At 37.6% G+C, this 16251-nt stretch overlaps 1 long non-coding RNA gene across 1 annotated transcript in view; it reads left to right on the top strand.

Moving 5' to 3' along the window:
- LOC148223394 (uncharacterized) overlaps positions 1 to 15029 on the top strand; it is a 47860-nt gene extending 32831 nt beyond the window's left edge. Inside the window, exons 2-3 of the long non-coding RNA XR_015804328.1 lie at positions 13585 to 13744; positions 14939 to 15029. This is a non-coding gene — a long non-coding RNA (uncharacterized LOC148223394). The remainder of the gene's footprint in view (positions 1 to 13584; positions 13745 to 14938) is intronic.
- The last annotated feature ends 1222 nt before the right edge of the window (positions 15030 to 16251 follow it).

Here is a 16251-nt window from a genome sequence, read left to right as displayed (position 1 = left end):
CTTTTTCCCTACCTCCTCATCTAGTTGCTGTCTCTCTGCCTGTGGCCTACTGTTGCACTCTCCCCAGTGACATTTCTCAGTCCCAGGCTTCAAACTCCTTGTGCAGTTTCCACCCTTTCCAAGAGCTTCTTGTCTTGAGATTGCCAATCACCTAATGTATATGAGAAATCCAGGTTAAATATCTAGTTTCTCTTCCTTGTTGCCATTCATGCTGATCTGCTCACACAATCTTTTCTAGGGTCTTCTCCCTCATGCACATTCCAATCTCAGTCTGCTTGTCCTCTGCTCCACTCACTGGTTCCTGTGCTGGATGCTGAACCACACCATTAGGATTATGAGTTGTAGCACTGGTCATGGAGAACTACTTCCAGAGCTTCTGTCCCACATGCTGCAAAAGGGGACAGGATGATCTCGTGCCACCTCCTCACTTCTTATTTCCAGTGACAGAGATGTGCAGATTTAGAGCTATTCCTGAGGAACTCCTTTCAATATCAAATGCAGTTTGATCATGTAAAAAACCCCTTTTTTCCCAGCTTTGTCAGTCTGCCTGTTAGTCTAGAGAGACTATCAGGCCTTAGAATAGAGCAATACTGCCTTCCATGCCTGAGCTGGGCTGCTGAGAGCTAACTCAGGTATGCCCACAAGGTGATTTATTCAGGTCACAACACCAGTTCTGCCTTCTGGTCTGGGCAATATGTTTTCCATCCATTACGCCTGAAAAGGGCATCTACAGCATAGCACTGACTCTCTGGTTTAGTCTCTGTATTATCCCAGAGCAATAGCTGAAGGACCAATTTTCCTTATTTCAGCATCTCAAGAAGCCAAGAAATCCCTCCTCTTTCCTGGCTTTTTTCTTCAGAGCTTATGATATTAAGCATGACCTGTGTTTTGCTCTGCAGCTGTAAGTGCTGCTTATGCTGGTTGTAGGCAAAATTTCTCAATGACCAGGTTAGTCTCTCATCTTCTGAATTCCATAGGGCACAAGCTGACTGACAATGCTGTTGCAATAATAATCACAAGTGTGTTAGGTTCCCTGCATTGAGTCACCAAGATACTTTCAGATTTTGGAGTCAGGAACCATTTGTGATTTCAACTAGAAAAAAGAAAGAAGACAGAAAAGGAATTGAAACTGTAGGGACTCTTAAAAATATTTATCTGACTTCCTCTTAATCATTTACATGATGGCTTGCACATCCTTTTCCAGCTTTTTAATATTAATTACAATAGTGAAAGTGGTTTTATTTTTCCTTTATGCACAGACTCAAAAGGGACTCTAGAACCTCCTAATGTGACTGTGAGATCAATGTCTTGTTCGTTTGGCTTTTGTGTGCATGTGTGTGCTGAAAAGAAACAAAAATATTTTAAAGACAAAACCCATCAGCTATGAGTGTATTACTATATTAGCTAATAGCTTGTTTGGATTAAAGGTATATGATGAATTGTAGCATAAGCCTTTTTACTCTGATTGCTCTTAGAGTTGTTATCCATCCTCAGCTTCTAAAATGAAATGGTTTCACAACTTGTGTGTTTCCTAGGGTTCTGTCCAATTTTGGTTTACGATGTTTTTTTGGAGCTACTGCTTTATTGCCTTTTTTAAACAGGAAATCATGACAAGCTTGCCTAAACAGTGATCAGTGGCAAGACTCTTAGTGATTTCAAGTTGCAACAGAATTTAGCTTAATGAATTTAATAACTTTTAGCTTGTCTCAGTTGCCTACTAGTGCTATTATTAATCAGTCTGCTGCCAGCTGCTTGGACAATAGCTTCTTGTACTTCATAGTCTTGCTTAATCAAGAAAGTATTGTTGCCTGAGAACTTGGCAAGGACTTTAAGCCAGATTCATATTTCATTTACTTCTGTGAACTTTGAGAAATGGTGTGGATATCAGCGGTGTTTTTCTGGTTTTGCCTCTGTATAAATGTGATCAGTATGTGGCTCTTTAGTTCTTAAATTTGTCTTAAGAGATTTATCACATTCACATGGAGCTTTTATGGAAAGCTCTTTATCTGTGAAAACCCCTTTGCTATGGATGCACCATATGTGTGGATGTGCCTGTGTTTATTATTCATGTTGCATAGAGCATTAAATTTTACCCTTTTCATTTGCCTGGTCCCTGCAGGCCAGCACAATACTAATTACCTTGGAAAATGATTGATGTTTGTGTTAAAGCCAATATGCAGGTGGAATGTGTTATAATTTTCCATTCTTTCATTTATCTGCTTTTAACAGCTGATTGCCTCCTTGCACAGGGGACTGTGAAAGCTTTACCAAAGGAAATATTTGGATACAGGCAAATTTAAATCACAATTGCATGATGGAAAGGTCTTTTATTTTTTAAGCTTTTGGTTTTTGATTTCTTCCCCATATGATTTGACTGCATTCAGGTTGGCCAATCTGAGAGGGACCTTTCAGAGAGCTGACAAGTGGATGGGAAAAGGCTATGAAAGTGCAACCAAGCACAGAGGTGAATTAAGCTTGTTCAAACATTTAAACAAACTGTGGTGAAATAAAACAACTTTCTGTTTAATCCTTCATGCCAGTGAGCAGACATTACAGGTCAAATAATATTAAAAACCAAAGTTCAATACACATACAGGAATATATTATTTCTATCTCTAGTATCCAGCATAACTCACTGTAAAATTTTGATTGTAAAGCTGTGATTGTGGAGGTAGTCAATGTCATCAGCTCACTCTGTTCCTAATAGGAAGAAGAAAAAGAAGAAAAGAGTTAATGGGAGTCTGCCAGCTTGGACTTACAGACATTGCATGGCCCCCCCTTGCTTCCTCAGCCCACTAGCTACCCGTGTCCTGACCTGTCTGGACACTGTTCTTCTAGAACCTGTAACTTCTCACAAGATCCTCCTTTTATCATACAGAAGCAAAGGTTAAGTTCATAGAAGAAATTTTACTTACCAGAGGACTTAGATACATTCAAATTCATGCCTTTCTGCCTATCAGAAAATCCATAACTTCTCAGACTGGGTCTAGCATTAGGATTTAGCTCAGGTTTTACCAAGTAAGGCTGTAGTCAGGCTTGAGTGAAAATACAGATCTTTCTGATGAAGTAAAGCTTCAAATACATTTTGGTCTCCACACAAAAGAAGATCTGGGTCATTCTGTTTGGTTACCAGTTATTTTGTTTGAAGGATCAGAAGACAAGAGCAGACATAATATTTTGCTTTTAGTGGTTTGTTCTGTTTCAAAGCATCAATACAACTCTCTTAGTTCTTGAACCCTTTAATGAACACAGAACTTCTTTCACCATTCCTCTCCCTCTAGCAATTGGTCTGAAATTATATTGGTTCACAGAAAAAAAAGAATTACAGGTGACATATAGTATGACTGAATGATCCAATGATAAAACTTTTAGCCTTATTCCCAGTTCACCTGATTGTAAATGGATAATTTGAGCAGGGGAATCAAAGGTGTCCAAAATTCTGGATGTTGGAAACTGAATTGCAAAATTGAACTCCAGTAGCTGATGTGGATAGCTACACCTGTCCAGGGAGCCAACTAGACTCAAACATATTGTGGATAAAGTAAATATTCAAAGCTCCAGAGCTATTGCTTCCACATCAAATGCACCCATAATTACTTTATAGTACAGCAATATTAAAGAAGAAATTTATTATTATTACCAACAGTGGTACATGCTACACTTTAGCCATTAGGCTGAAACCTGTAAATGTTCCATATGAGAAGATCTCATTAAAATTAATGGCAGTCTTTTTGGCACAATCATATTTACTACCCTCTTGTGATTGACATTTTAAAAAGTATTTTGCTTAGGTTTTCCTATTCTTACCATACTTCAGGAGTAAGAATCCTTTTCCAAAACTGTTCACATGAAGGGGGTGGGGGAGTTACACAAATGTTTTAAATAAATAAACTTTGCAACAGAGTAGTGTAGAAGTAAAACCCCCAAATGATGGCTGCTTTGTGGATTTAACAGCTAATTTAATTCTTGTCCTTGCTCACCAGGCTGGCATCTATCTCTTCTCTCATTTTCAGTTAGTCATACTTAACATGTTTTATTTGCCTACGCTACCTTTGAGTGTTTCTTTTGTGGTGCGTGGCAGAGTTCAGGGTTGGGTGTGAGATTCTTATACATCTGGAATGCGGCTAACTAAGGATGAATTTTCACTTTTGGAAAATGCCAATTAGCTTTAGTGAAGCTGCTCTTGAGGAAATGAATTTACTGTCCTCACCTAAAGAATAAACAATTCTGAAATGGTCCCAGACTCTTTTTTTCCCCTATTTCATTTAAATGAAGGAGTTCAATGCTTTGGGTCAAATTCGTATTTCATAAAACACAAGGTATTTTTTTTATTATGCATTTTAGTAATAGCAAGAATTAAATTCTGGCTAATTATAGGGTTATTGTGCTCCGACTGTACAAAAGTTCAATGGTAATTTGTCCTTGCTTCAGTCTTTAATTATATTTATGTTTTAGGAATGACATAAATCACAAGTATTTGGTTTGCTTTCTTAAATTCACTGTCTCGTACTTTTTCTTGCCTGGACAATTAGGATATTTGATTAATGTCAATGACTTTGGTATGAAAGTGTTTGTATGTCCTGCAGAACATTCACGTTACTCAGTCATGAAAAGCAAATGACTTCAGGAGGATAAGAAAGTAGGAAATCTATTTTCCAATAGATACAAAGCCAAATATTTAAGTGAAACAATACAAGACCTCCAGAGAGTTGTTTATATTAGAGCTATAGGAGAAAAAGCAATAAAGTGAACACGTTAGCTGTGCTGAAACAATCTGTCACACAACAGACACAAGGATGTTGGCATACCTGCAGATATCTATTTTTCACATCCACTCACAGAATTCCCAGGATCATCCTCCTCTATGCTATTGATTTCTGTGCTATTTCTTTGATAGATACAGGTGTCTCATGATGTTCTGTCATTGTGTGTTTATAACCTTGCCATTTCAGCATGGCAGAGAGCTATATTAATGATGAGGATGGAATGAAAGGTAAATGTTTAATTGTAGTGAGTGGAATCCATCCCATGTCTGATAACATGATGCAGCCCACATGCCATTTAATCACAGTAGAGGGATATTTCCTAACTTTAACAGATGTTAGCTGAGTTTCCTCAACTTATCTTTCTACACAATAGAAAATTGCTATTCATTCCACTGTGTGAGTTTCAACATTTTAAAAATATTTGCTTATTTCAACCATGTCTTTACCTCTTTTCATATCCACCCACATCTTCATTTTTTCAGCAGCTCATTTGACTAGAAACAGGAAGATAAATCAGTTGTGGCAACTAGCATTTCTGTTTTGTTACTATAAAAGCTGAAATGGGTTTTGTGGAGGGAATTTAAAGCCTCCTATATGCTACCAAATCTATTTTTTTTTTCCAAATATCTGATTCATGGGAAATGTAAAAACATTTGGTCCTTTTAACAAGCTCATCGAGTGTTTTGTTTTTGCTGATAAAGAAGTGAAAACAAATCAGTTCCAAAAGGCTATGTGCTTCAGTACATGTGGGAGAAGTACTAAACTTCAACAAAACCAATCCAGGCTAGCCATCAGGTTAAAAAAACCAAACCAAAACAGTAGAGGTAGTGAAGCACTGGAATGGATTGCCTAAAGTTGTAGTGCACACATCCTTAGAGGCCTTGATTAGACAAGCATTTATCAGTAAGGATGCAAGTACTCATATTCAAAATCCCTCTGTGAGCAGGGGAATACATGGCCTTATGAGGGCCTATATAGTAATATTTTTTCCATAATCCATGGTAAGTGTTGATATTCTTAACTGTCAGGTAGAATACAAACAGCAAAGTCCAGAGAAGTGGGCACTAAGAAATCGAAGATTTTTAAGGTAGTTTTTTCTTTTAAAGTTCAGGTGTAGGCATACAATAGAGTTACTGAAAGCAATTCAGGTCTGTAAGTCAAAATTATGCTTTTCAAATATGTGTGTCAGCTGCAGCCTGCCTTTAGAGTATCTGACCAAAGTGTTAATGATATTAAGAGTCCCTGGAGCACTTCAGCTTTTGCTGCTGTGCATGCTCATTTGTTTTTCTGCACTGGTGGAGTGTGGCAGCATTGTGTCAGCCTGGCTCCAGCACCTACTGGTTCTTCCTGTTCCCAGGTATGAGTGGTACCACCATGCTGTGCTTACCAGCCCAGGCTCAGCAAAACATGCAGGGACACATGCTGGTGCTGTGCAAAGCCTAGCCAGACACAAAGATGTGTTGTTGCTCTGTTGAGAGAAACAAAGACAGTATTTATGGATTGAATAGAACAGCAAAGAGAGTGGAAGGTCAAGACATTGTCAGGGAAAGCGTGAAAGGGGTCAGTGCTCTACATATTCTTCTCAGGAAGGATGACATGTTTATATATCAGAGTGATACCAAAGACATGTGTGACTTGATAGCTGTAGAGCTAATGTCACATTCCCTGAGCAACAGTCTGAAGTGCTCTTAATGCTCTCTGCTGAGAGGTTGAGCTGACTGGAGATAGTGGCAGGTGCTGGAGAGGCCGGTGGGAGAGTGGGGCAGGGGGACATGTTATGCTCAGCAGGCATGGGGCAGTGACAGTCATTGCCAGGTCTGTGCAGGTGGGAGTGCAGTCTGGGAGAGTGCCGTGGAAGGGGATGTATTAGAAGAGAGAGAAACCACCATCCTGTGCTGCAGGTTTTGACATGAGATATTTTTCTCATACCTGCCTAAATTACCAGAGTAAGACTTCAGAGGATCTTTTTTCCCCAAGTGGAAGTTCTTCACAGAACTAATGCAATTTCTGTACTTGTTTAAGGATGAGAGGGACTTCTTCTTAACAGGACAGGTGTCTAATAATGCCAGTACAGCACTGCTGCAGTGATTAATTTTCAGCTAACTAGTTCCAACACCAAAAACTGTGACAGCCTTAATCTTACATGGGAAACATTCCTGCAGGGAAAGTGGCTGGGCTGTTTCCTAGTGCTGAATTCCACACTGTCACTGGTAAACTGCTGCCAGCTCCTGGACTGACTTAAGGCAAGCTCGGACACTGTGCTCTTGGCCATAGTGCAGTGACCAGCATCTGGATATGTACTGCAGGGTATTCTCTTGCCAAATGACAACAGGATCAGCTGACTGCTAAGTGGAAAACAACGAGAAACACATCTATTAAGTACTTGCATACCTCTTTAAACATTACAACGAGCATTATTACATGATTAGAGCAAGTACTGTGTACTTCAGGAGGAGAAAGAAGGAGGATGCAATTTCTCATTCTGTTGAGAAAATCAAGTAATTATTTGAACTTTTAAGTTCCTTATAATATTAAAATCACCCTGATTTGACAGGACCTAGGGAAATGATAGGTATCAGAAGATTTATTTTGGGAAAACTGCTCAGCTCCTTCGTTGACCTGCAAACATGCAGTTGGCTCCTATAGACACATAAGGCCAATACTTTTTCTTACTAATATACAGTCCATAATATACTGAAGATACCTTATTTTATCTGTCAGTTGGTGAATTTAACTTTTAGATTAAAATAATGCATTAGCATAAAATCTTGACCTTCTGCCTCAAAATCTATGATCTCAAAAATCTGATTGCATTAATGTCTTCTAAGGACATTGGCTACTTAAACAATTTTACTACCTTGTCTGTGCATACTTCAAACTAACATATTATTACATTATTCATTTTGCACTTTTATTATCCCATTAATAAAACTATAAACCCTCCCATGTTAAAGTCTTCTATTTATTTCTGATATATAAACCCACAAAACTAAACAAGATAGACCTTTCAGGAGATAATTCGTCTTTTATTTAGAATAATAAGATTGGGAGTTGCCCAAGCTTCATAGCTGGGCAAGCTGGGCATAGCTGGGATTCATCTCCCAGACATTTTAGACTGTTCTACACAATAAGATCAGAGATCCTGCTTTTCTATAATGTATTTGTTGTCTGTATCTATCAGGTTTTCAAAGGCCCCTAAAGTTGATGGCCTTCTTTCACATCTGTGGGATTTTTCACACACCTCATGGTTCCACCTGTATGTCTGAGCTTTAGCCCTTGCCCCAGTCACAATGCTAGATGACTGTCTCAGTTTGAGACAAGTTAGGAGGAAATGTCCTGAAAGGAATCTCCTCTAAAAAGGTCTTTTTTCCTTCATTTTAAACTGAAAATTAGGACTACTTTTACACTCCCTGATTCCTTCTGTGTCCTCTACAGCCTTAGTGCACAGAGTGGCATCTCTGAAGGAAAGTACATGTCACCTGCCTGAGATGAGAAACCCAATCTGTAGCCACCCTGGATTCCTGGAACTTGCTGCCCTGAAACACCAGATATTCCATATGTCCACCTGCCTGCAGTGCAGGCTGTCTTCTGAAAAGCAAGCAGTTCAAATTGGGTTTCAGTATCCTAAATTTTTATGTCATTGATCTGCAATGTCTACAATGTTATTTAAGGATATCTGTAAGAACAACATCTTTGATAATGTATAATAACTTGACTCTGTAGCAAACAGAGTTCCTTTCATAGGAACTTGCAAGAAAGGATGGAATTATCTCAAAACATAAGCTGATACTGAAACAAGGCAGCCCAGGAAGGTGGGGAACATCTCAAAATTATAAGCAGCTATATTAAAACAATAATATATATTCAAATGTTTCTGGTTTGTTTGTTAAATGTTATACTTTTCCAAGTATGCAGAGAATAACAAGTTATCTTTCTTTCAAAATAGAAAAAATTCCATTTAAATCAACAACGGAAAAATCTAGGTGATTCAATTTTTTGACCTGATTGCCTCTGTGGTGTGTTTTTGGACAATTACTGTAGTGGGTGTTAGGTTACTTATTAGATGCATAGCTTCATATCCAGTGACTTTTTAAGTCAACGGAGAAAAACAAGTCAATTGACAAAAACAAGATATATCACAAAGATAAAATCACAAAACTTTTAGTCCCTTTTAAGGGCGGGGGGGAGTTTTCTCCCAAAGATTTAATCTTTAATTAAATTTATGTATTTTATTTATAGTTCCTTTTATTATTTTTTCCAGAACTTGCTGACACAGCAGTGGTTTTGCTAACAGAATCTGTGGTATTACTATAATAAATATTATGACAAAACTCCCCTCTGGACTATTTCCCTAAGTGTTAGCATTTTGAGAGTACATTTGGGTTTGACCACCATGAATTCATGCATTGTATATTTGACCATAAAATCATCATTGTTAAAATATATGGCCTTAATGGATCTGAACTGGCACAGGAAAGCCAAAAGCCAAAGACGGAGCTAACAAACAAGGAGAGAATTGTAAGTATTTTGGCATAGAGCAGAGCTGCCATCAGCAGCTCACCAAAGTTACATTGTCCAGTGACTGAAATGATATTACTTAGTTTTGTTTGCTTGGTTTTTGCTGTTATTGTGTTGTTGGTGGTGCCGTTTTTTTGATTTTTGTTTTGTTTTTTGTTTGTTTGTTTTATAATTAACTCCCTTGCTGTTTCACTTTTGTTTCTGCTAAATCTGCCATTGTTATAATTTCGCACCATTAGCTCTGAAGATACTTAAATGAAGCAAGGCTTGGGACTGAGCAAGTTTAGGAAGAGGGTGTATCAGCAAGCAGATAAACAGACAGACAGACAGACAGACAGACAGACAGACAGACAGACAAACCTCTGAAAGGCCAAGCACAGAGAAAGAAATGCTCCCTTGGTGCCAGGCAGTAGTCTAGGCTGAGATTCACGAGCAGCTTTATACATTGACTCATTCATTTAACAACTGTGCATAAACTGGCTCAGTTTATGACTAAGTTTAAGTATCTTTAGACTTCATGTAATTATTTTCTTCTCCTTTGGGGTGCTTCTCTCCAAGGTCCCAGACAACTACTGTTACTGAACAGGAGGATGACGAGGGTGGCAGAACACAACACATCTGCAGGAGAAAGGGCAGATTTATCTTGTATGTAGTTGAGACGCATCCCTCTTTACAGAATAAACATATTTAACAAATGAAATATAAGAGATGAAGACAAACAAAAATGGCTGAAAACAAAGGAGTAATGTTTCACAGAGTGATGCTGAGAATAGAAAGGAATCGAGATATAGGAAAGCACAGACAAAATGTTTTTGGGAGAATTTACCACAACAGAACAGAGGGTAAGAGGCAGTAAGCAAAGGTTATCAATGTCTCAGATTGGAAAGAATCCGTGGAGAACATTTAATTTCTCCTCTTTCCTTCCCCAAAAAAAGGCGCTTCTGAAGGATAGTTTTGGAATAGAATAATGAATAAGGAAAGAGTGCAGTTGAATAGGGCACTGTGTAAATATTTTTTGTACAGAGAGAGATGAGAGACAGTCTCATCATGTCTTGAAAGGATGCATAAGTGCAGATCCTATGGTGATCAGGGTTGTGAGATCAAAAGATTTTATCAGTAGGTTTCAAGTACAATCAAAATACTGACACACTTCTCACAACAACATAGCTGAAATTCAGACTTCTCTCTTCTGTGGTGGTAGCAAAAAGGAGAATTGCTCTGGACAAGCAAGTTTTTCAGGTAAACAAAAGCCTTCCAAAGGTTTCAAAAAAAAAAAAAAAAAAAAAAAGCAGTTTCTTAAGAGCCATTTCAACTCTTCAGATGACTAGGAGTACCAAAACTGGTATTATATCTGTGCACTCAAGGCAAAAAGCTGTGAATTTTCTTTAAGAGAGAGAAAAGGGGAAATACAGAAAGTGAACTGGCATTGTCTTATTTCAGGTGACATGAGATCTGTACAACCAAAACTTAAAGAAGCAAAAGAAAAAGTGATGGAAGATTTCAATATGATTGATCTTGACATGAGTCTTATGATCTTCTAGGTCTATTTTCTACAGTTCTACAAAACCGTGGTGAAATATAGATACTCGTGCTTGGAAACTCTGACAAGGTGCCAATACAGTTGATGGGAGGGGTTATGCTGGTTGCTGGTTTGGTGGTGGTTTTTATTTTTGAGGTGTGGTTCTGTTTGTTTGTTTTTGTTTGTTAGTTATCTGCTTGTAATTACCATTTGTAAACATATGAAGTTAGATGCAATAGTTTCAGAATTGTTTTATGGTACTGTAGGATAAGTTTTTAATACCTCTGAAAATAGGGAAGAGGAAAATAGTATCTTTCTTGAACCTGAGAATTCTGGGAGGATGTGAAGAAAGCAGTAGGCTATAGTGAAGTAATTAGAGACAACCTGTCTACAGATGTTTTTTCCTCCACTACTGGTATAATTTCTGTATTTAAGATATTTCCCTTACTGTATCTCAGAAGAAAATTTAAGTATTCTCTGTCAAGACAGGAGCAGCACCTGAAGGGATTATTAAAAAAGTCTAAGTACAGTTGGATAATATCAGGATCAAAGCAAGAGATAAATGGACAAAAGGATGAGCCAGAAAACAGAAAAAAAAGTGGTAAGATTTCATTCTTAATGATTTTTTCCACAGGGAATACTCCCTGGAATAGCCCATGAATGGTCCATATGAATAGAGCTGGAATGATTAAACAGATATTACATTCAGAACCAAACTTACCTCACTCAGATACATAGAGCAAAAGGCCACGTTGAGTCCTGGAGACAATTTTTGGGACACAATTCTCCAGCCCAGGTGTGTACCACCACCTAACTCATCTACCACTGAGGCAGCTGCAGTTACCCCCTGGCTAAAAGCCCCAGTGTCACTGGCATCTGTAGGACCAGAGTGCACAAATCCCTCAGGAGAAGCAGGACATTGCCAATGTGAGGTAGGCTGAACTGTGCAGCTCAGGGCAATTAAACCATGCCTCTCTCTCAGCTCTCCAGGAGGGCCCTGGTCCTTACCCCCACACAGCCATTCAAGTGCCAGGTGCAGCAAGGTCTTACTGAGTGTCCTCTGCTGGATGTGGGGTGCTTGAGTGGACAGAAAAGTAAAAATGCTGCGAAAAACATTGATTTGGAGAAAACAGAGATGGCATAATTTACTTATGCAAGGAGAAAATGGAGCTGTTAGCAGCCTTTACCTTGCCTTGACTCATACTGTTCTACATGTTTTGGTCAAAGTTCAAGGAAATGGATATCTGGAGTGATTTGATAGACTGCTATTTTCTAAGGTGAAGAAAAACCCAATTAATTTTATCAGAAGTGCCATCAGCTCGTGGGAAAATTTTACTTTTTTTTTCTACAGAGTGGAGATTTTATTATGTGTTTTACTGCTATTTAGAAACAATAGCAAAACTTTAAATGTTTTCACTTGAGAGTGCTGGCCTCCCACACTTTCTTTTTAAATCCAGTCTACCACAAACTGCTTCTCTGGAACATTGTGCTTGTTCTTTTTTGCCTTATTTAGGTCTAAGAAGCATTTGTCAAGTAGGCAGCTGAACTCTACCTCTTGCTGATGGCAAGTATTTTCTGCAGGTTTTGATTTCCTGCTGTGCACAGTGTCTGATACTTCACCTTCACCCCATCACTATCTTGACTGACAGAAGTGGAGAAAGATCTGTACGACTAAATAAAATATTTGAAAAGAAATACACCCAAGTTTGGATGCTCGAGAAGGGAAAGAAAAAGCAAAACATTCCAGATTTATGAGGGGCCGTTAAGGGTAGTGTACAGGTTTGCATGAGCAGTTATACAATTTAGTTACTCTCATGTGATATTCTGGTTTATATTTACAGTATGGAGAGAGTGAACTGCACACAACTGTATTAAATAGAGCTATTTTTTATCAGGAGTTGCTAGTGACAGTATTACTCTAACAGCTTGTGCATGTCATCAGAACCCAGAGGTAAAAAAATATAACACTCTTTTGGATGTATTTTATTATTTCACAATAACTGGATAGCATGACACCTAATGAAAATTTGCATTGGGCAGACACCTAGTGTAAATTTTACCCCTTTTTAGTCTCACATCTTCTCTTGGCTGGCTTAATATACCTGTTCTGATATTTTGGAAAATATTATTTTTTATGAATTCTTATGAAATTAAAATGTCTAGGGAGATTAGAGGTATTTTTCAGCAGGAAGATAATTAATAACACTACTGAGAATTAGTTGTTTACTTTAAGGTCAGCTGGAGCTTGTTACTATTAGCAGGTTTGGATCAATGATTCAGAGAAATGGTAAAAAATAGTTTCTCAGACTCTGAGTCTACAAACAGAAATGCACTTGCCTGAATTTATACAATCAACTTGTTTCAGTGGAAACCCTCCTAAACCTGAGCACACATGTAAGCATTTGTAGAAGAGGCCCTCATTTTGATTATATCTGGCTGAAATAAAACAAAAAAACCTTTATTAAACTTTTTCTAAAATTTAAAAATGCCTGTGAGTGCTGAATAAAATTTAAGGTCAGCTCCCAGTTTAGCTGAAAGCAGATTGACCTTCCTTAATGGGAATAGTGTTGAGGTGTTTGTTTTTGTTTTTGTTTTTCTTTTTTTTAATAATAATTTTAATGGAAAAATGTTGGGGAGCTTTAATGGAATGTGCTTTCTAATAAAAAGCAGTAACACTCTCGATTTTATAGCACCTTTCATTGTAGGTCCTGATAGTGTCTTGTGAATGTTTTAGTCTCACATGCCCTGAAGTAGAAAGGTACTTTTATATTTGTTTTGCAGGAGGCTAAAAGAGAGAAGGACTGTGAGTTGTGCAAATGAAAATGCTGAATGGAGTCCCCAGTGCTAATGGCTACTCACAAACACAACCCTTCTTCCATGCTTAGAAACCAAGTTTCTTTGGATATACTTTCATGACTGACAACTAATACCTGTGATCAAGGTAACTGTAGCTTTAATTTGGCAAACTATTCTTGGTTGGACAATTCTTACTCATAGCCTCAATTTCTCATTGTTTTAAAGAGGACTTAATAGCTATGCTCAAATCCCACCCTACACTTCAGAGGTTTTTGATTCAGTCTCTATTTGAGTGCTGGAGATGAAATCTGGTAGAAAAAGGGATAGGCTTTATTTTCTGGATGGAGACTAACAAGCCCCATATTTATCTAAGCCCTGATGTTTGCCAGAGAGATTAATATAAATGTATGGAAAATAATTATTTAAGTATTTTCTTCAGCACAGTAACAATAACAACCAAATTCAGGTCTCCTGCCTTTCTCTGTTTAAGAGAAAAAGCATTTCTGTAGTCTTATCTTAATGTGTTTTATTTTAAAATACTGCTAAATTCTGTATTTATTTTTTATGCCTGTTTACAAAATCTGAAACTGTTACAAGCCAAAGGCTGAATTGAGAATTTTGAACAGTGCTTGTAATTTCCTGCCTCACATAAAATCTTTCATTATAGTGCATGAGATTTTATAAAGAAAATTATCTATTTGTACATAAATTTGATTTTAATTTCTAGCAGACTTTGCTACAGAATGACCAAGCTTGGGTGAAATATCATAATTATACAAAAAATACCGATTTGTTGTTTTCCAATGACTTTATTATGAACTTGCATAGTTACACTGATGAAAAAAATAAATAAAGCCACATCAGATAATTTGGAGATAAATATATTCACAGATTGGTTTTTATTTCTGAAGATTTCAGATAAATAGAGATTTAGAATAAATTTTGGTATGCTTGACCAGTGTTAAAATTAGCAGATGTTTATTACACCAAAAGAGAGCATTTCAAGCACATAATTCCACTTAAAATATTGGGCACATTTTCCAGTTTATACTGTTGGAGGTTATGGTGGCATGCTTGATTAATGAGCTGTTTTATTGGTGATGCAAATACTGTGCAATATCATATGACCCATATGTTGTAGATTAGAAAGGTATTAAACTTACCTTGGCACTAAGTGAAAAATCTGAAATATCCCTCTGGTAAAATATATCATTTTAGAGGAAAAAGACATGTTGGCATTGCTTGTATTTATGCTTTTGATAAATTACACATCGTGTTTACTTAGTTTTAGTATCAAAATTTATTCTCTTTCATACTTTTGCTTCTCTTTATTTGTCAGGTTTCTTTGGCAAGTGCTGTGTGCAATGGGCAGCAACTGTGAGTGAAACCAGCTGTATGTCACCTGTCACTTATGAACACAGAACATGGAGAAAGTTGATGATATCTAATTGTTCATAAAATAGTCTTGGTATTTATTGCCATTTATTTAGATTGGTGCAAGCTACAAAAAAATAAATAAGACATTAGCATGAAGGAAACAGGTTGAGAAGGATCCTCAGCAAAGCCCCCAGCCACAGAATGGAAATTCACCTTGTTCCATATTGCATAGGAAACTTGAACAGGTTGGGGGCTATTTAAAGATTCACTGAGGTTCTGGGACTTTGAGTAAAACTTAGTTGGGAAATGTTGGCCTGACTTATGACTTTATCTGGATACTGTATATAAAAATCCAAATTAAACCCAGAAATGGAAGAAACTCAGTGCCTTAGGATGAATTGTAGTTTATGCTTTTGAATTTCTGTTAACACTGAATGGTAGTCTGGGAATCAGAAGAGCTTTGCATGCACTGCAATGAAATGAAACTGCTATTTTTCATGTTACTTGCTCCAAGTCTGTACTGACCTGGAGCATAATCTGGCTTTCAGAAGTATAGATTCTAGAGCCAAAAATGGCTACTTTTTCTGGTGATGAAATTCCAAATCAGAGCTATTCCTCAGAAGCACATAGCTGTCTCCTCAAATTTCACCTTTTCCTGCCAGTAAAGTAGACCTGATTCTTTTGTTTTCCCCCTACCTTTCTGTAGGGTTTGGTAACCTGAGTAGGCTTCCTAACTGGTTGTGAACACCCCAGATGGGGATGTCTTCTGACAATACACTGTGACTTTCAACTACAAAGATAAAATGCACCAGTACATGGGAAAATGCAGCCCATTTATAGAATTTTTGCTCAGAAACAAGTGAAACCAACCTGACAACTCTCCTTATATAAAGCAAAATGTAAACAGATGTGATTTCCCACAGAAGTCACTTCTGAATGAAGAGAAAATATATTTAAAATCTTAGTGTGCCTCATCAATTCTCTAGTATTGTCATCAGGCAAAAGAGTGCTAGAAAAGCTGATTTGATCCAGTAAACACAGCCGTCTTTGTGGGCAAGAATATCATAAGAAAATTCAGATAAAAATGAACTCTTCAATAAAGGCTGGAGTCACAGCTCATACCACAGAGACATAAATCATCTCTGCTTTCCCATCTTGGTCAGCAGCATCCTAAGGAATCAATCCCTTCATGGTCTGTTCCCCTTTGAGACCACTGCTCTTGTCTCTCACAGGTTCCCTTTGAGACCATGAAGCATTACCTTCTCCTGAGATTTA

The sequence above is a fragment of the Sturnus vulgaris genome, chromosome 6, assembly GCF_052056855.1.
Source record: "Sturnus vulgaris isolate bStuVul1 chromosome 6, bStuVul1.hap1, whole genome shotgun sequence".
Classification (NCBI taxonomy): Eukaryota; Metazoa; Chordata; class Aves; order Passeriformes; family Sturnidae; genus Sturnus; species Sturnus vulgaris.
This window is presented reverse-complemented; position numbering and strand designations above follow the sequence as displayed.